Source organism: Microtus pennsylvanicus, chromosome X (genome assembly GCF_037038515.1).
Source record: "Microtus pennsylvanicus isolate mMicPen1 chromosome X, mMicPen1.hap1, whole genome shotgun sequence".
Taxonomy (NCBI): domain Eukaryota; kingdom Metazoa; phylum Chordata; class Mammalia; order Rodentia; family Cricetidae; genus Microtus; species Microtus pennsylvanicus.
This window is the reverse complement of record NC_134601.1, coordinates 100871382-100892244: the sequence shown is the minus strand read 5'-3', so window position 1 is coordinate 100892244 and position 20863 is coordinate 100871382. Positions and strand designations below refer to the sequence as shown.

General features: G+C 40.0%; 1 pseudogene; it reads right to left on the bottom strand.

Annotated features, from left to right (window-relative positions):
* LOC142841610 (nascent polypeptide-associated complex subunit alpha pseudogene) overlaps positions 1-20863 on the bottom strand; it is a 31913-nt pseudogene that overhangs the window by 10405 nt on the left and 645 nt on the right.

Genomic DNA, 20863 nt, shown 5'->3' with positions numbered 1-20863 from the left:
AATTAAATGTTTTCCTTAATAAGAGTTGCTGTTGTCATGGTGTTTCTTCACAGTAATAGAAACCCTAAGACATGCATCTATATCAATCCATCTTTTGGTGGGAATCTAGGTTGGTTTCCTATCTTGGCTGTTTTAAATTGCAACATGGATGTAAAATTATCACTGTTAAATGATGATTTAGAGTCCTTTAAATGTATAATCAGGAGGGGTATAGCTGAACCATATGATTCCATGCATGGAAGTGGGGAGCGCAGTTGAGGAATCTCCATAATGAAATATTAATGTCTGCAGAGGCTACAGCAGTTTACATTCTCATCAGCAGTGTATAATGGTTCCTGTTTCCTCGCAAGCATTTATTGTCATTTGCTTTTTAGATAATAGCCGTCCTCACTAGGGTTAAATGAGTCTCAAAGCAGTTTTAATTTCCCTGATATCTAAGGATATTGGACAGTTTTTCAAATACTTTTTTAACATTTGTATTTCTCCTTTTGGGAAAATCTGGTGGCATTTTATTCATTCTTAAGGAAGGAAATTATGCCATGTCTAGGAAAATGGGTGCAACTGGAGAGCATCATAAATAAATCAGAACAGACCGAAAAAGCCAAACATCCCATTTTTTCATATGTAGAACCCCTCTGTATCTCTTGTAGACGAGAGTACTATTTGGGGGTAAGAAAGAGATGATCACAAGATAGGACATGATAAAATGAGATGGAAAAGGTAAGTAGAGAAAGTAAATAAGAGTAGCAGAGAATGAATTTATATGTAGTAAAAATATCTTAAGGAAATTCATTATTGTGTACATGAAATTAACATTTTTAATGAAAAGTTAAAAGGAATATGCCAGTTCGGTGGTTCATACTGTAATTCTAACACTTGACACTGGAAAGGCAGAGCTAGGAGGAGTGACATCAGTTCCATGCCGACCAGAATACACAGAGAGACACTACTGTCTCCGAAACCAGCAAACACACAAACTAAAAAAGTGAACTGGAGCTATAGCTAAGTTAGCAAAGTGCGTCTCTAGTAAACATGAAGCCTTGTCTTTCATTCCCAATTGTAGCCCAATTAATCAAGACCCAAAGACAGATATTGGGGTTCAACCTGAAGATCAGGAAAGCAAATCAGCCAGTCACTGGCTCTTACCTCTATCTCAGTATGAAATGGTGATCCTGTCTCCAGGAAGCCTCAGAATGAGACTGACTGAGAGTTGTCTCCTCCAGGTTTTATATTCCTCTCTAGGATTAGAGCCCTGCACCACTACCACCCAGTGTCCATGGCAAACTAGCATGGACACTGGGAAAAAAGGTGTGTGTCACTACTGCCTAGTCTATAAGGCCGATCAGGTCAGTGTGGTTGTTTTACTCTCTAAACTTCAGGCAAGCACTATTTATTAAAATACAAATGAGATATTCCTACATCCAATACCACATAATCTGGGCATGGGAGCACATGCCAAGGCACATGCGGAGGCACACAAATTATACCTTCAAAACCACACCTGACTACATAGTGAGATCTAGGCCATCCTGACATGTGGGAGATGCTGCCTCAAAAATACAAAAGTAATAAAAGTAAGCTAGGCTTGGTGGCCAGTGTCTGTAATTTCAGCACTTGGAAAAGAGATCCCAGTGGATTATGAGTTCAAGGTCACCTTTGAGTGCAGAACAAGTTTTAATCCAGTCTGAGAGAACTGAAACTATGTCTCAAAAAGAGAAGAAATACCCCAACACACACACACACACACACACACACACACACACACACACACTCAGAGAACATTTCAGGAGAAGTAGTAGAAGAAACGTAAGAGCCAGATGTTAGGTAGGAATGCTTTGAAATGTCTTCTGGTCATGACACAGCCATTGTGATCATGAACTCACTACAGCTGTAGAGACCTGCACACGATCAAGCAAACAAGATGAGCCAGCATTCCAGAAGGCAGCATTAATTGAATAGAATGTACTATAAACAAATAGGAAAGGCGAGAACATGAAGTACATAAGTTGGAGGGTGTCTGTGGTGGAGTGGGAGAGGATCTTAGATGTATGATCAAGATATATTTCTATGTATATATGAAATTATCAATAAGTAAACAACAGTCAAAAAGGGAAAGAAATAAATTAAGACATCAGGAATGAAATTCTATGTCCTCTTTTGCAAGGACATTCAATATTTTCCAGGCTTTGTTAACTTCTTTTACTTCTAGAAAGCATGTAAAATTAATGTAGTCTCTCTTTACACTTCACATGGCTAGTTTGTGTGGTGTTCCAGTCTAAATCATTAGTGCTAAAGGTCTGGTCTCCAGCGTAACACTAATGACCATTGGTGGACATTAGTGGGAAGTCTTCCGGTTAGTGAGTATGCCCTCAAAAGCCCAAAGACTAAAAGCAATTAGACCAAGTAATTATGAACTGAAACTTCCAGATTTGAGCCAAGTAGTCGTTTTCTCTTTCTGAAGTCACCTATGCATTTGTTATAGTGATAGGAAGCTGATATGTGCATAGTAGTGTGCCAATGGCAATCTTGCAACAGAGGTTGCATTTCCTAACCCCCCTTCAAATGAGGTATATGGTTGCTGTTAGTTTTTTTTATCTTTACACAGTTCTGTCTCTCCCTTTCTCCTTTCTCTGTGTCCTCTCTGTACCTCTTGTATGGCCTTTGTAGGCATTGCTCACTTTGACATAGGTCTTCAAACCAAAAGAATGCAAAGGGGAGGAGGAAAAAGAATAACATTCTCCTGTGGAAAAATTATTTATTTGTATGTGTGAGAAAGAGGGGGAGAGGGGGAAGAGAAGGAGAGAGATGGGGAGACAGATTGTTCGGGGGGGGCATGTGTACAACACGATGTGTGTAGAGGGCAGAGAACAACTTTGTGTCTTTGCTTCTTTCTTTCTTTCCACTTTTTCATGGATTCTGGGAATTGAACTCAGCCTCTCAGGTTTCCTTAGCAAGCACCATTACCTGCTGGGCCACCTCCCCAGTCTCCCGGTTTTCTTTTTCTTTTTTTTTTTTTTGTAATACCTTGTTGTTGATAGTTCTTACTTACTTAAGGGTAATACTACTGGGTAAAGTGGTGCTCAACTCTAACCCCCAAATGTGGGAGTAGATATAGAGGATCAGGAGTTTAAGGTCTTTCTTGGCTATACAGCGAATTGGAGCACAGCCTGGGCTTCATGTGATCCTGTTTCAAAGAAGAAAACAGCAAAAAAGATAATACTAATAACTATTTATTGAAATATTTTGGATAATGATCTGGTCTCATTGGTATTTTTGATCTTAGCCATTCTGACAGGTGTAAGATGGTATCTCAGAGTCATTTTGATTTGCATTTCCCTGATGGCTAAGGAAGTTGAACATTTCCTTAAGTACCTTTCAGCCATTTGAGATTCTTCTGTTGAGAATTTTCTGTTTAGTTCTGTACCCCATTTTTTAATTGGGTTATTTAGAATTTTGATGTCTAATTTCCTGAGTCCTTTATATATTTTGGAGATCAGACCATTCATTGTCTGATGTGGGCTTGGTGAAGCTCTTCTCCCATTTAGTAGGCAGCCTTTTTGTCTTATTGACTGTGTTGATGTGGGATTCCCCCCTGTATGCTGTGAATATCATTGGCCAATGAAGGAACTGCTTTGGGCCTATAGCAGAGCTATAGGGGAACAGAGCTAGGTGGGGAAATCTAAACGGAATGCTGGAAGAAAGGACATCGAGTCAGGGAGAAGCCATGTAGCCCTGGTGGACACTGATGCTGGAACTTTACCTGGTAAGCCACAGCCTCATGACAATGCACAGATTACTAGAAATGGGTTAAATTAAGAGTTTGCCAATAAGAAGCTAGAACTAATAGGCCAAGCAATGATTTAATTAATACAGTTTTCTGCGTGATTATTTCGGTTCTGGGCAGCAGGAACCAACAAGCAGCTCCTCCTACACTGTGTCCTTTGTTTTAGAGAAGCTTCTGGTTTTTAGGATCCTGCTCTCTTTGGATGGATACATTGCTCAGCCTAGGTGTAGTACGGAGGACCTTGCTTCCACAAAGCCATGTGCCTTACCCTCTCTGAGGATTGGATGGGGGTGGGGTGGGAGAGTGTGTGGAGGAAACGGGAGGAGGGGAGGGAGTAGGAAATTGGATTGGTATGTTTTAAAAATCTAATAAATAAAAAAAATATAAACCAGGAAAAAAAAAGATCTGGTGTCCAACATAATACTGCTGACAGGACTTTTCTTCAGCACTCTTGTGCTGAGAAACTTGTATGTATTTCTTTGTTTGATCCCCACAAACATAGGAGGTAAGGATTTTTAAAATTTTTCTATATGAGGAGGAAATGATGGAAAGACACAATGAACAATTTTCTCTCAAGTCCAGGCAAGACAGGTCAACATTGTAATTGCTATATCTTTCCACAACCCATTTTTTTGTTTTGATGTTTTAAAAATGTGTTTTTTCTTCAGCGTTCCTGTGAGATGCAATTCGTTTTCAAATTTATGTTGTTCTCTACCCTGTGGCAATTCTTCTTTTTTGTTATCAATAATAATCTTTATTATAAATAGATTATCCCATTCCCTCAATTAAAAGATGCAGATGCTCAGCTGACTCAATTTGAATTACATTCGCTGCCTGCCAAAAGCTCAGAGAACATCATAGAAAAGAAGGAAGAAAGGACTTAAGGGCCAGAAGACAGAGAGGCCATGTTGTGAAATGCTGCCTTCTGGGTATGATATGGCCAATCTTCTCATAAATTCACAGTAACTGTGATACATTCTTAAAACAGAACATTTCATTCAATGACTACAGAATGCATATTCTTCTCATTGGCAAATGGAATACCTTCCAGAACAGCCTATCTTAACATGATAAGCTGAGATGAACAAGGATATCACTCCTGTGGTAGTCTTACCAAAAGCATGCCTTGTATACTTTGGAAGCCAGCAACATTTCACATCTAATAAAAGTCTTGCTGTATCCTTACAAGGAAGGCAGGAGGAAAAACCTAGGGTCTTAGTTCTTTTATGAAGCTTTTTTTAATAAGTCAGTCTTGACATGTACAATAGATATGAAAAGTCTACTTTTCCAAAATCTACTAAGAAAGCACTATTAATGAACCTCAACATTTTCTCCTTACACCACAGTGGCCATATTAGAAGAAAACCGGTACTGTGTAATTTGTAGTAGGTTGATCATTATACGCAGGAACTGTGTCCAGAATTGCACCCATGGTTTGGATCATTTCCATTAAATTTCACTCATTTTGCTTTGACCTTTAAGGAGAATGGGAAGGCAGAAAAATGACTCTAGGGTCAACTTCTAGGGGAGAAAACGACTAACCAGCTCTCCTTCAGACAAAATCTACTAGCGATTGAATCTCAAACATGAGATAGATAGAAAATCGTTATTTAAGTAGTAGGAATGGCATCATCTATGAAGTGCCATCTTATTTGATTTTTAAAATTTTTATTTGTTATTAGTGTGTGTATTGTGGGGAGCCAAACTGCCAAGCATACATATGAAGGCTGGAGAACAGTTTGCGGTGCTGATTCTCTCCTTCCTCCTTAATGTTGGTTCCAGGGATTGGACTCAAGTCGTGAGTCTCACCAGCCCTAAAGTGGCATTTGAAAATGCCATTCTTTCAGGGCATGGTGATCCACACATGGAATCCCAGCAATCAGGAGGCTGAGAGTTCTAGGCCAGCCTGGGCCACATAGGAAGTTTAAAGTCAGGCTAGACTACTGAGAGAGACTCTATCTCAATAAACAAAACTAAATTAAAACTAAAAGTAAATAAGATCGCACACAAAATTCATTAGAACAGTACCCCCTTTTACAGCTAAAGATAAGTAATTTTTTGTTTTCTTTTAAATTTAAGTACCATTTTTTTTTTGATACAGGATTTCTCTGTGTAGCTTTGGAGCCTCTCCTGGTACTTGCTCTGTAGACCAGGCTGGCCTCAAACTCATAGAGATCTGCCTCTTTCTGCCTCCTGACAGCTGGGATTAAAGGTGTGTGCCTCGACTGCCCAGCTTGTTTTCTTACTTAAAATAGACTTATATATCCTCTTGTCATTTTTTCCTCCAACCCCTCCCATGGCTCCTTTCTTCAACTCCTTCTAATAGCCCTCTTTACCCCATCTCTAATTGACGGTCCCTTTTTCCTTGATTATTCCGTGTGTGTAGACATAGATAAGAACAACCTGCTGAGTCTGTTTAGTGTTGCTTGGTTGTATATGATTTCAGGGCTTCTTAGTTTCTCAAATTTCATTCCAACCTGACCTGGATGTGGTCTTATGGCATCAACTTTCTTTTTCCTGGGTTTGTGTATTTAATTTTATGCATTTGGGTGTTTCGTCAGCATGTAGGTATTGCACCACACGCATGTTGGCGCCTGAGGAGGTCAGAAGAGGGTGACGGATCCCCTAGAACTGGAGTTGCAGATGGTTATGAGTCACCGTGTGGGTGGGTGCAAGGAATCCAGCTTGGATCCTCTACAAGAACCACCTCTTGAGACTCTGGTCAGCTTTCTTCCTGCTGCTGTTTCTTCAGATTCTTTTTCCTGACATCCAGCTCGTTAGCTACTACTATCATTAACTTTGGATAGTTCTGGTAGCCGCCAAAGGCCTAGGATGAAGAGTCACTGTGAGTTAATTCAAGCAGGCACCTGGAAGTACTCCCGTTGCAGATGACATTCACCAGGTTCAAGGCCTTGCTGGGCCTTGAACACTGTGGTCGAGTCTCTGGGATCCAATAGGGATAGGTGTGTGATAGCAACTTCTCAGAGACTCTTCTCTTTGTTTCTTTCCCGATAGCCCTTATCAGAGCCAAATCAGCCTACTCTGCAGTCAGCTGAGATAAGGAGTATATCCTTATGTAAATTGCCTATAGCATTCTAATATATAGATCCCCAAGAGTAAGATAAGGCCTATTCATCCCTGAGGCCTCTAATGACTTTGCTATCTTCTCAGGTTCTTTTTTTTTTCTGCGGTGATAGAGATTTAAGTCAGAGCCTTACGCGTGCTATGGACGTGCTCTAGCAATGAGGTACAACCTTAGGACACTTCACTATATTTTAAAATATTTTCCTGAGAAGTTTGACTGGGTAATTTGCCTACTGTGGAAGATTACTACAGCCACGTGCTACATGATTATGTATATCATAGTCTACTTTCCCTTACTTCAGTAAACATTTGTCTTATCTGCTTTGACCACACAAAATTGTAGAAATCTTGGTTGGACTTACCAATTCAAGACCCCAAGAGGCCTTACAATTTCTATCTTCCTTTCTTGGAACCCAGATTACCATGAGAAGATATCTGAGGCCTAATGCTTGGCAGGTAACCCAGCAATCAGGGCATGCTGGCTCACAGCTCCAGTTCCTTGGCAAATGTCTGAGAGCAACTGGAGTCAATTACCCTTTAGCCAGCCGGCCAACTGACTGTAGGCCCAGGAGTAATTCAAATGAGTCCACCTGAAATGTTTCTATTGCAACCTGGCCAGGTCAATGATATAGAAAATTGTGATCAATAGAATGGTTGCTGTTTCAAGACACTAAGTTCTTTTAATGATTTTCTTAGCATATATTAATTATATGTGATATGGGTTTGATTATGACGTTCCATAAATGTACAGAATCTACTCTAATATTCATCCCGTTAGTCTTTCTTGTCCTCTTCCTTCTCCTATAAATCCCCTTCCTCTTTCCAACTACTCCCTCCTACTTCTGCGTGTTATTTGTGTGTGTGTGTAACTGAAGGAGTTCCATCAGGCTTCTTTGTAACAGCTTGGGTGGGGGCTTCTTTTTTTTCCCAGCAGATTATTTGTTATTACTTTATAAATAATACCATTCAAAATTTCCACCTCCTCCCACTTCCCTCCCGCTCCCCACTCACCCTCCCCCCCTCCCCCTCCAGTCCTAAGAGAGGGCAGGGTACTCTGCCCTGTGGTAAGTCCAAGGCCCTCCCCCCTCCATCCAGGCCTGGGAAGGTGAGCATCCAAACAGACTAGGATCCCAAAAAAACAGTACATGCAGTAGAGACAAATCCGAGTGCCATTGCCATTGGCTTTTCAGTCTTCCTCGATTGTCAGCCACATTCAGGGGGTCCAGTTTGACCCCATGCTCATTCAGTCCCAGTTCAGCTGGAGTTGGTAAGCTCCCATTAGCTCAGGCACACTGTCTCAGCAGGTGGACCAACCCCTCGTGGGCCTGGCTTCTTTGCTCATGTTCTCCCTCCTTCTGTTCTTCAACTGGACCTTGGGAGCTCAGTCCAGTACTCCGATGTGGGTCTCTGTCTCTGTCTCCATCCGTTGCAGGATGATGGTGATATTCAAGATAGTCATCAGTCTGACTACGGGACAAGGGCAGTTCAGGCACCCTTTCCTCTACTTCCCAGGGTCCTAGCTGGGGACATCCCCGTGGACACCTGGGAACCGGGTGGGGGCTTCTTACAGGTGCATCTTACCAGTGCTACACCTCTGAAGAAAATCTCATTCCCCCATCAAGCAGTTTTCTGTGCCTAAATCAACCAGGAAGGGCTGGAGCCTCATGGGTCCTTCCCTTTCCCTATGACAGACCCAATCTTGTGCGGAGCCTGTATGGGAACTCACAGCTGTTATGAGTTGAGGAGCTCACCAGTCAGATCACACCCAAATTCAGCATCCCTCACTATGCTTGATATGTTCTCCAGCTGAGAGCAATCTTCTGTCTCAAGGTAATAGATAACGGATCCATGAAGTTGATTATTTATCAAAATCGTCAGCTAAGGTAGGCATTGCATTTGCTGTCCATCTGCCATCACAGCATTCAAGAAGCTGAAGTTGCAGGAGGCTCATGCATTGGAGACTAGCCCTAGCTATGGCATTGAGAACCTGTCTCAAATACCTTCAGTGAATTTAATTATTCATATAGGTTTTTGACGACCTGGCCTGGAATTCACTGTGTAGCCCAGAACGGTCTCACAATTGTGTCAGCCTTTCTGCCTTCAGCCTTCCATGTACTGAGATTATAATCATGCATCATCACGCCAGGCTCTGAGTTGAAAATTTACTATCAAAACAACACTAACTTAATTTCTCTCACCCATTATTCTGAGAAGACACTTAAGTGAAACATGAAAATGCTCTAGGCATAGTTTACTATAGTAACAAGTTCTTTGTTGACAGAATTCGATTTTTTTCCTTCCGATTTCAGAAAGATGTTTGAGCTTATATAGTTAAAATGGCCAAGTTCATTTGGATCTACCACAGTCAGCTGATTACAAAAGCTTGGTAAGAAAAACTGTATCTTCCTCTCTCCAATCCTTACCTTAGGGGGACTAAAATTATCTCTGCTAAAGCAATATTTAGAAATAAAGCTCATTATTCCTTAACCTAGAAACCCGAGAACAGAAAAGGAAATAGGATAACCCTAAGGCCATTCACGTTATTGCAAGCTAACATCTTTATTCATATGGTTTGGATAAAAAAATCTCTTTGATGACTTTCTACAAGAGAGCTCCCAAAACAGACTGGTATTAAAACAGTGGCTTTGGCAATATTGTCATAGTTGGGTATTTTTAGCATCTCTATATACAACATTCTTACTGACTCTGCACAACGAGCAGAAACGTGTCTTAATTTCTCTTAAGCAATACTGAACTCATGTTAATCAAATACAAAATAGCTGCTTATTATTTTTTAAAAATATGTTAAAACCAAAAAGATTATAACTTCTTTTAACTATTCTTTTCTTTTAGATGCTAAGAATGGAACCCAGGGTCACATATAGGAGACACTAGTGTTCTATCATGGTGTTAGTTTCTTATTTTAAATACAAGTAACTCAATTTAAAATAGTTTATGCTCCCCCTGCCTCATAAAACTAAGGAGTTACGGTCTTAAAATTATGGTTTCCATAATTGTAACATGGACGGGCCTGGCTCATTTGTGTTTTTGTCCTCCCCGGTACCCCACAACTGTTTAGCCCAAAAGAAAATCACACATAGATCTCTATAAGTTATAAAGCTGATTGGCCCATTAGATCTAGCCTCTCACTGGCTAACTCTCACATCTTTATTAACCCATTTTTCTGATCTATGTTAGCCATGTGACTCAGTACCTTTTTCAGTGGGGCAGATCACATCCTGCTGCTTCTGTGATCTGGGTAGGAATGGGAGGAATCAAGTTCCTCCTTCCCAGAATTCTCCTGTTCTCATTACGTCATTTCTACTTCCTGTCTGGTTTTCCTACCTATATTTCCTGCCTGTCCAATCAGCATTTATTTAAAATATGACTGACAGAATACAGACAACTCTCCCGCACCACCTCCCTCTCTTTAAAAAAAAAAAAGGAAAATATTCATAGTCCATTTTTTGGGAATGTGGGTGTAGTATTCCAGGCTACTTCTGGCTGTTTGGGGGCACTGATAATCTTATGGGGACCTAAAGAAAATTTAGAGTTATCAAGTCCTGACTGTAGTATTCTGTGAGTCTTGATCATCTCAGGCAGCCGTCTTGAATCTGTTTTGGATGAAGAGCTCAGATATCTGGGCCATCTGTTCCTACTGGAGACTTCTCAGGTGGTCTTCCTTGATCAAACTGGATTTTTCTTAACTCTGAATAAATCCACAGCCTCTCATTTTCTGTGGAAACAAAAGCAAAATCTCTTCTCCAAAGTAACATACCTTTTGACTTCAACTGTGAAGTCAAAATATTTTTAAAATACCTGTCTTGGATTAATTCTGCAGCATTTATAAGTAAATATCCTTTAGCAGCTGTTGCTCCTTCCTCAGCATTCAAACAATTCAAAGAGAGCATAATAGCATACAGTATTAAGATTCTCTGTGTATTTTCCATCTTTACATGGCTTTATTTTAACCTCTATTTCTTTTATTTTTACTTTTAACTTTTGGCTTTTTGAGACAGGTTCTCTGTATATCTTTGTCCTGGAATTTCCTCTGTAAACCAGGCTATCTTTGAACTCACAGAGATCTGTCTGTCTCTGCCTCCCAGGCTTCTTTCTTTCTTTCTTTCTTTCTTTCTTTCTTTCTTTCTTTCTTTCTTTCTTTCTTCCTTCCTTCCTTCCTTCCTTCCTTCCTTTTTTCTTTTTTGAGAACTTTAATCTTTAGCCTATATATATTTTTAACACATTGTAAACCATTTAGAGGTTTTGTTACTCTTTGAATCTTTATTGTATATCTCTCTTTTTTTGGACCACATGGGTCTTTAATTTGCTAAGGAATATGGAGAAATTCACACATAGGTCTCCATAAATTATAAGCTGATTGGCCCATTAGCTCTAGCCTTTCACTGGCTGACTCTCACATCTTGATTAACCCATTTTTCTGATCTATGTTAGCCATGTGGCTCAGTACCTTTTTTCAGTGGGGCAGATCACATTCTGCTGCTTCTGTGATCTGGGCAGGAGTGGGAGGAATCAAGTTCCTCCTTCCCAGAATTCTCCTGTTCTCATTACATCATTTCTACTTCCTGTCTGGTTTTCCTACCTATATTTCCTGCCTGTCCAATCAGCATTTATTTAAAATATGATTGATAGAATACAGACAATTCTCCTGCACCACATAATTATTTCATAATCTAAGGAATTTAATTGTTTGTAGATTATTGACATTGGGTTGAGTATATTGTGGCTTTTAAAACAAGTATAATTTTTGTCTCATATAACTGCATTTTTCATACAAACTATATATAAATTATATTACTTACTGTTTTCCAAATTAGTTCAAAATAGTTCATGCTACAGTGCTTGTGCTCTAAGGATATAATAAAAATGCTGATGACTTGTGGTAAGAAGATATTAATTTGCCTTAGAATTTTGTACAAAAATGAAACGCACAAACCAAACAATAAAGGTTGAAAAATATTTTGTACTGGGACTATAATGGGGACACCATTTGGCCTTGAAATTAGTTTGTCTTATATTATTCCAAGAGTCAATTGACTAAGACTATATTTATAATTGCATAAATTTAAGGAAGTATATAATCTATATTTATAAGAGATATTGCAATTGCTAAGTGTTAAGTTATAAGGTATGAAGAGAAATATTGTTTTGGGTGTGGTGGTACATGCTTGTAATCTCAGGACTTGGAAGACTGAGGCACTAGTATCACAAGTTCAAGGCTAGCCTGTGCGGAGAATCATGTTTCAGTTCAGCCCTCTATGGTAAAAATCTGTCTCAGACAATAACAAAAGCACAAACACACAGAAAGTATGAATAATTTTGACTTTATAAAGTGTTGAAAAGCCCAAGGAAACTCAGTGACTCATGAAAATGTCAGTGGCTGTAAGCTATCAGCTAAACCTTTGTTTTTAAGATCCTAGCACTGTAGTATGTTTGTCTCCCAGGGACACCCATGTGCTTTTCTTTAAATGGGATTACCAAAGGCAGTTTTCCTCAATACACACTGCTGGTAGTCCTCAGAAGAGCCTGACCTCGGGTAGCAGTGCCTCCTAGAGGCTAAATTCATTTCTTTCAAGAAGTCAGTTTTCTAAAAGTAACCAAGGACATGAGATTCTATTTTAAATGCCCTTTAGCCAACAAAAAAAATAGTTTAAACGATAAGTGACGCACTTGGAGAAAAACGATGAATTCTATTGGTGCATTCTTCAATTTATTGCAATGGCATTTTTATATGCATAGAAAATGGCTCAGTACCTGTCTATTTCATTATAATTTAGTTTTGGCTTTATTGTGTTGAAATTAAAGCTTGATGTGAGCTTGACATGTAGCATATTAGGTAGAGTGCCCATCTAACATGAATGTAGCTCAATTTAAAAAAACCTCACTGAATGTGCTGTAATCCCAGCATTTAGAAGAGGGTGGGGAAGTGTTGGCGTGGGCCACTTCTTTGTTCCTGGCTGCTCAGCCCCGACATAATCATACAGACATCATATTATTTGCAATATTATTTGGCCAATAGCTTAAGCATATTTCTGGACAACTCTTATATTCTAAACTAACCCAACTCCATTAATCTGTGTATTGCCATGTGGCTGGGGCGTACAGGGTAAACTCTGTCCCCAGCATCTGTCTCTGGCGGGGCTACATGGCATCTCACTGACTCTGCCTTCTTTCTCCCAACATTCAGTTTAGTGTCCCCCCCCCCCAGCTCTACTCAGCCCTATCACAGACCAAGGCAGCTTCTTTATTCATTAACCAATAAAAGCAACACACATACAGAAAGACCTCCCACATCAGGGAAGGAAGACTGCTGTGAGTTTCAGGCCATCTTGAACAACAGAGTAAGCACTAATTTCAAAGACCTGCCTAGTATGATCTGATAAAAGAAGCACAGCTTCACACTGTGGCATCACTAGTTCTTTAAGTGAAGGACAGAAATCCCTCACTTAAGCTACCCAGTTCCTTGGCTCAAGCCTAGAATCCGAAGGTGGGAATCTGGAGGTGGGTATGGAGGGCTCTTTTGCCCCCTAGTTTTGAAGGCAATCTGTTTTGGCAGGGACGCCCACATAGTAAGCAATGAGTGCATGGCAACTAGTCAAATATTGTTAATAGAGTCGATTAGGTGAGAGTCACTGAAATCAGCAGGCTCTAGCCCATGCGACGCTGTGTAATAGGTCTGAGCTCCTGAGAAGGAAGGAAGCCTCTGTGCACTTTAAAGAACATGGCGTGTACAAATTGGGTACCTGTCACAGACTTACTCCTTGTGTTCATTGTTTTGTTCTGCAGCAGAATAGCTTAGATTTGTGTTTATCATTGTATAAATAAATCATAGAAAACATTAAGAATCTCCCTTATAGTCACATGAGTATACGCAACAAAAATACGTACTCTGCTTGGGGAGGGTGTCCTTACCAGGCAGACATATAGATGTACACTTTACATATAGAATTAAAGGGTAACACTCAGGCTGGGTGGCACATACCTGTAATCCCAGCAGTTGAGAGGTGAAGGCAGGAGGATTTGGAGTTTCAGGTTACTCTCACCTTTACTGCAAGTTTCAGTCATGCCTGGGCTGTGTGAAACCTACATGAACTCTGTTTCACCTCCGGTCTCAACCTTCTCTTCAAATTGTGCAGAGAACTCAATTCATGGAATGGATGTATAAACAATGAAAGTCACGAAAAGACCCCCACCAACAAATTAATTTGCCATAATTTATGTCTCTTCCATTAAATTCTATTAGACAAAGCAGCTAGAAGCAACATCTCAATGAGTGTGAGCAAAGATGGCTAAAATATTAAACCATAATGGAAAATAAACCAGCATAGGTGTAACTGGGTAACTGGTCTATTTCAGAGTCCAATTTCCCCTTTCACAGAAGGTGCCAATCATGTTTCTCTCACCCTGCCCTTTTATTTTACCCACGTCTCTGTCATCCTTTAAAGGCATGTTCGAAGGCTAGATTTGGTGGCACATTCCAGTATCCCAGCACACTGCAGCAGGATCAGGAGTTCTAGCTCATCCCTGGCTCAGGGCTGGGCTGGCCTACACAAGACATTGGCTTAAAAAATAAGCGAGGGGGGCTGGAGATGGCTCAGAGGTTAAGAGCATTGCCTGCTCTTCCAAAGGTCCTGAGTTCAATTCCCAGCAACCACATGGTGGCTCACAACCATCTGGAATGAGGTCTGGTGCCCTCTTCTGGCCTTCAGGCATACACACAGACAGAATATTGTATACATAATAAATAAATATTAAAAAAAAGCGAGGGGATATTTTTTAAATAGCATTTAAAAATACATTTTAATTAAAATTGAATCAAAGCGCTTTCCCTTTCCCCTCCAGCCCCTCCCATGCCCCCTTTCTAATCGACAACCTCTTTTTCTTTGATTATTGTTATGATATATAAATATATGTATGTACAAATATATAAATACAACATGCTGAGTCTACATTTTTGTCTCTGTGTATATGGAAACAATAATGTTTTAATAAAGTTTATAAACCTTCAGGCTGTGCAAAGTAAGTCCTTAATGTTTGGCGGTGGGGTGGGGATCAAAATGATAGCCAGAGTGATTATTTTACAAGTATGGGTGACTTGCAACCCTTCGTAGCCGCTTTCATTTTCCATTTTTTCCTAGGAATAGTATGACTTTCATTCTGAAGCACATAGATTTATTTAAAAGAAACGAGAGAAATGCTCATTTTACCAAAGCTTCCTCTGTCAGTTGAGAAATTAGATATACAAGGTGAGTTGGCAAATATTCACCTCCATATCAATTAGATTTACTTGGTACTTGTTTATAATTAATCAAAGCAATAACTTATAAACAAGCCAACTGCTGTGTCCTGTAGAATTTACAGAGGAAATTTTGTGGAAAATTAAATGCTCAGAGTTTCTATTGAAATTGAGAGGGATGATGAACAGATGAAATAAATTCTTTAGGAAAATTAAGAAACAGTTAAAAGCTTCCACTTGGGGAACACGGAACTGCTAATTTTGATAATTTACCAATATTTTCATAAGACTCTTTTCTCATTTATCAAGTTGTCCTCTCCTGACCTGGGTCCATGAGCGCACTAGAGGAGCGAGTGTGAGTTAGCTGCGTGCGTTAATATCAGTAGATGCTACTGAACTGATCCTGGGAGAAGGTGAAGGAAAAGGCAGTTTGTTTCATCATATTTTATGCAGTATCATTAACAACTAAAGTATTTTTCCTCTATAGTCCAGGCAGGTCTTAAGCTGAAGATCTTCCTTCCTATGTCAGCCTCTTAAGTATTGGGGATTATAGGCTATGCTATGAGAAGTCTAACAAAAACATTTTCCTTATTTTCATCACTAAAGACATTAGTGAAAATGGAATAAAAATTTCCACATCATTCAGATCTTGTTTAGGCAGCTACATTGTTGAGATGTCATCCACATAGCTTCCCTGTCATTTCTAGGAGACACAATTTCATAACAGACTTCTAAGTCCTCTGTCTCTATTAATCTTTCAGTCCCTTCCTCCTTAGTGTTCCCTGAGTCTCAAGTTTGAAGGTTTGATTTATTTAGTGGAGCTGGTCATGCCACAGTCACAAAACCTGAATAAGGACAAAACCAATAGACATGCTATCATGGCAGAGGGGGAGATCTCACGGGACCCAGCCCTAGACAAAGAGCTATAGGCAACTAATAAATGTTTAAAGAGGGAGAATTAGTGTTCCCCAGGTATACGACCCTTGACTAGCCAATACCAAGTGGTCAGGCCTGAAACTGTATACATACAAGCAACACTAAATGGATGCAGTAAGTTACATTTATGTATCTATGCACACACACACACACACACACACACACACACACACACACACACACATATGTATCCGAATAATAAAGAAATGAGGCTGTGAATTTGAGAGGGAGTAAGGAGATCATGGGAGGGATTGGATAAGAAAGGAAATTGGTATAATCATATTTTAATTTTAAAATTTGCAGAAAGAAACACACACACACACACACACACACACACACACACACACACACACAGAGAACTCCAGCTGGAATTCCTGCCCTGTCTTCCTTCAAAGATGGACTGTGATCAGGATATGTAAGCCAAATACTTTCCCTCCCCTTAAAACAGTCCCTTAGCACATCAAAAAGGGATAACATGTATTAACACTCATTTTTCAAGGAGCGAATAATAAATTTTATTTCTGGGATCCAAAACTCACAGGCCATCAGAGAGTAGGCATTTATGTTTCTTTTATATACATGCAAATTTAAGATAATTCTGTTTCAAACAAGCCCAGAGGTGAATCTGGGACACTAATTCATGACCTCTGAAAATTTAAATTACATTTTATTAATTTAATACACAAACTATAAAATGCACACTTTGAAGTATGTCACTGGTTTTTAGTATCGTCACAAAGCTGGGCAATCATCACATGTAATTTCAGGATTCTTTCATCATCTCAGAGCAAAAACGCTGCACCGATTAAGAGTCACTTCCCATTTTCCCTCCTGCGGTTCTGGCCATCAATCAACTTCGTTCTAGTTCCTTCCATTAACGCACAAATTTCATTTTTCTTTACAGATAAATAGTGTGCTATTATGAATATGTGCCACATTTTCATTATCCATTCATCACTTGAAGGACATTGAGGTTGTTTCCATTTCCTAGCTATTGCAAGTAGACAGTGATGAACATGGCTGCCCAATATCTCTGAAATAGGATGTCGAGAGTCTTTTGGGCATTATGTCATGGAGTGGTATAGCTGGGTCATATGGTAGATTTAGTTTTAGGTTTTTGAGTATGCTCCACGTTGATTTCCAGAATGGCTGTGCCCGTTTTTAAACCCTCCAACAGTGACTGAGGGCTCCCTTGTTTCCAAACCCCTTGCCAACATTTGTTGTCCGCTCTTTTGTGATCTTACACATTCTAACTGGGATGAATTTCATATTGAGTGAGGTAACCAGCCCCAGCAAGGAAAACATTGCAGGCCCTCTCTCACTGTGGACCATTACTCCAAATCTTTACATTTGAGTGGAGAACCTGCAGTAACTACAGAAGCCAGGAAAGCAGAAAGGGACCATGGGGAGGGAGGGAGGTGGCCAGGGATGAAGGAGCTCCATCTAGAGAAGGGGACAGTAGGACACAGGTATTATGAGGGGGAGAAAAGGGAAAGAGTATGGGGACTGGGAAAGTATAATACAGAGGGAAAAGGAGAAAAGAGTGATAAATAACACTAGGGACATTTGAAAAAGCTATAGGAAAACACTACAAGCATACTTATATATATATAATATCTATAATACATAAAATGTATATATGCACGTATGTGTGCATGCATGCGTGCATGTCTGTGTTAAATGGAATTATGGCACACAGGGTGATGATGCTCCCCCCAGGACCCCAGTGCTGGGTTTGGGAAACCTCTCTTCCAGTTGTTGGTCAGGGGTTTCCAAGAGACTCCCAAAGGAATATGGGCTATTGCTATCGTCTTTGGTTGCCTCCCCTCGCCTTGCTTGAAAGTAAGGCCCATTTGTTGAAGGTGTAACACACTTTGGACACAGGACCTGGAGGAATCTAGTTGGAACTGACCTGGAAACCTCCTTCCTGAGGACTAGTTTTCATGGTACCAAGAAGACACTACACAAGCACCAGCTGCGAAGTCTGGGACCCACATTGTTCATTTGGAGGTAACCAACATCTTTTCACTCACAGACAAATGTAGCTCTCAGCACCCATCAGAGGAACTTCATTTTGCAGCAGATAGTGATATCTATTACAGAAATCCACAACTACTAAAACAAAAAATAAGAGTCCTTGGGGTGCCCAGCCCCAGTTGACACATCTACCTAACAACTCCTACACCAAAAACTCAGGGAATATCTCAGAACAGAAGGTGGGACAACTGCAAGAGACAGCGGACATGGAAACCTACTGCTAGATCGTGTCTTTTATGTATGACAGGGAAATTTATCCATGAAATCTCAACAATATGGCTGCCTAAGCAAAATCTGCATAATGGCAACACTAATCAATATAACAATGTGGATAGATGAAATCGCGTAAGGTTCTACTTCTAGGTAAAGAGCTGTAGGCAACCAATGGCAGCCAAGAGATGAAGAATCAGTTTTCTTCAGGAATGAACGCCCTGATAAGTTAACCAAACCCGAGCTGTCAGTCCTAAAAGCATACACACACATGACCAACTAACACTAAATGGTTTTAAGAGAGGATATATATAGATATCCCAGGTCATGAATTTGAGGATGAGTGGATGTGGGGTGTATGGGGGAAGTTGAAGAGGGAGAGAGAGAGAAATGATATAAATACAGCACTCAGAAATTTAAATTAAAAACTACATTCTGTCTCCACACATTTGCCAATTCTGGACTTGTCATACTACACATGGCTGTTTTGTCTGTCTTCTTGCACTTTGCATAATATTTTAAGGCTTAAATGTTTTAACATTTTTGATTATTCCCTTGCACAGTCATTTAACTTTTGCATAACCATTCATCAATGATTAGACCATTTGTGTTATTTTCTAACTATTATGACTAATGTTTCTAAAGAAATTCATGTGCAATGACCCCTAAATTGAAGTTCAGAAATTTTACTTTTGTAATTAGTACATTAACAGGTATTGATAGTATGCATGCTAAGATTTAAAATAGTTCATGTGTGTGTGTGCTTTCCCACTTGTTTCCCCTGTGTTATATTATCATTTTCTGTATCCCAAAAGATCAACACAAATAAGAACTTGTGTTTTAACCTGGAGTTTCAATCTAGGTTACACTGGTCCATGTGCATGTCTATGAAGGTTTGTCTTCTTAATTCATGCATGAGGACCCAGACCACTGTAGACATTTCATAGGCTGGGCCCTGCACTGTATGAGTAGAGAAAGCAAATAAATAAATAAGAAAGCAATAAGCAGTTAAGCAAAAATGTATTTTATTCTTTCTTTGCTCTTGACTATGGATGTGATGTCATTAACTGCCTTGACTCCCCCAAAATGATGTAACTTGCAATTGCAAACTGAAAAAGAAAAAAATCTTTTCTTCTCTAAAGAAAAAAGGAATTTGCATTTTCTGCAGTTTCAATTTATTTGCTATTTTGTGTTGTTTGGTGAAAACAGGGCTTCATATATTCTAGACATTCATGTAGTCTTTGTCTCTTTTTAATAGAAAAGTGGGATGCCCATGTCCTGAAAGGTCGCGGTGGTGGTTTTAATGAGAACGACCCCATAGGCTCATATGTTTGGAACTCAGCTGGTGGAACAGTTTGAGAAGAATTAGGAGGTATATCAATGGGGGTGGACTTTGAAATTTCAAAACCTTTGGCATTCCTAGTGAGTTTCCTCTCTGTCTCCGGCCTGAGAGATTTTCTGGTCCTAAAAAGCATCCGCCAATCAAAAGCTTGTGAAAATGTGATACCAGGAGAGGGGCAGGTTTCATCACAAGCAAGCAGATGAACTTGTCAGCACTGTCCCTGTGGTTGTCATTAGAGTCATGAAGAATAATATAGAAGTAAAAGAGGGTGTGGAATCTTCCTCTGTTGTTAAGGAAGGAGTGCTGCTGAGGCCACATGTGTGGCAGGGCTGTTCCCTGACTTGAGGACAAGAGAGGCCATTGAGTGAACCTGTGAAAGTGAAGCCTGGATTGCTTTGGAGAACCCAAGGTGCGATACCTCCCAGGAGACCTGCAGACAGTGAAACCAGCCCAAGAGAAAGAAGTGTGCTGCAGTCAGCAAAACTAGAAGAGTAGGGCCGTCTAAGCCTTTTGCTATCAGATATGGAGCTGTAGGATTTGTAGTCAACCCTGTTGGGTTTCAAGCTTACTTCGGTCCTGCATTTCCTCACTATGCCCCTATTTTCTACTTTTTGAAATAGTAATGTACATTCTGTGCCATTATATATTGGAAGTATGCAATTTGCTTTTTTTTGGTTATGTGGGGGGTTACAATTAAGAGATTGCCTTGAATCTCAGAAGAGACTTTGGACTTGGAAACTGTATTGAGACTGTAGGAGACTATGTGAACTTTTGAAGTTGGACTAAATGTGCTGTACATTGTGGTATGGCTACAAATCTATGGGAGCCAGGGGCAGAATGTGGTGGTTTAAGTGAAAATGTCCCCATAAGCACCTATATTTCAATTGTTGGTCCCCAGTTGGTGGGACTGTTTGGGAAGAACTAGAAGTGTAGCTTTGTTGGAGAAGGTATGTCACTGGAGGTGGACTTTGAGGTTTCAAAGCCCATTCCCTTTTATCTCTCTCTCTCTCTCTTTGCCTCCTACTGGATGAAGGTTCTATGATGACATTTAAGATATTCATCAGACTACAGGGCAAGGCCAGTTCAAGCTAGATGAGGATATGGGGAAGGATCAGAAGGGCAATATGAACAATGTACATGCTAATCCAAAGGAAAAAAAAGAGACAAAAACAAGGGTGATAGTTTAGTGCTGTATGAGAAGTATTTTAAAACTAGC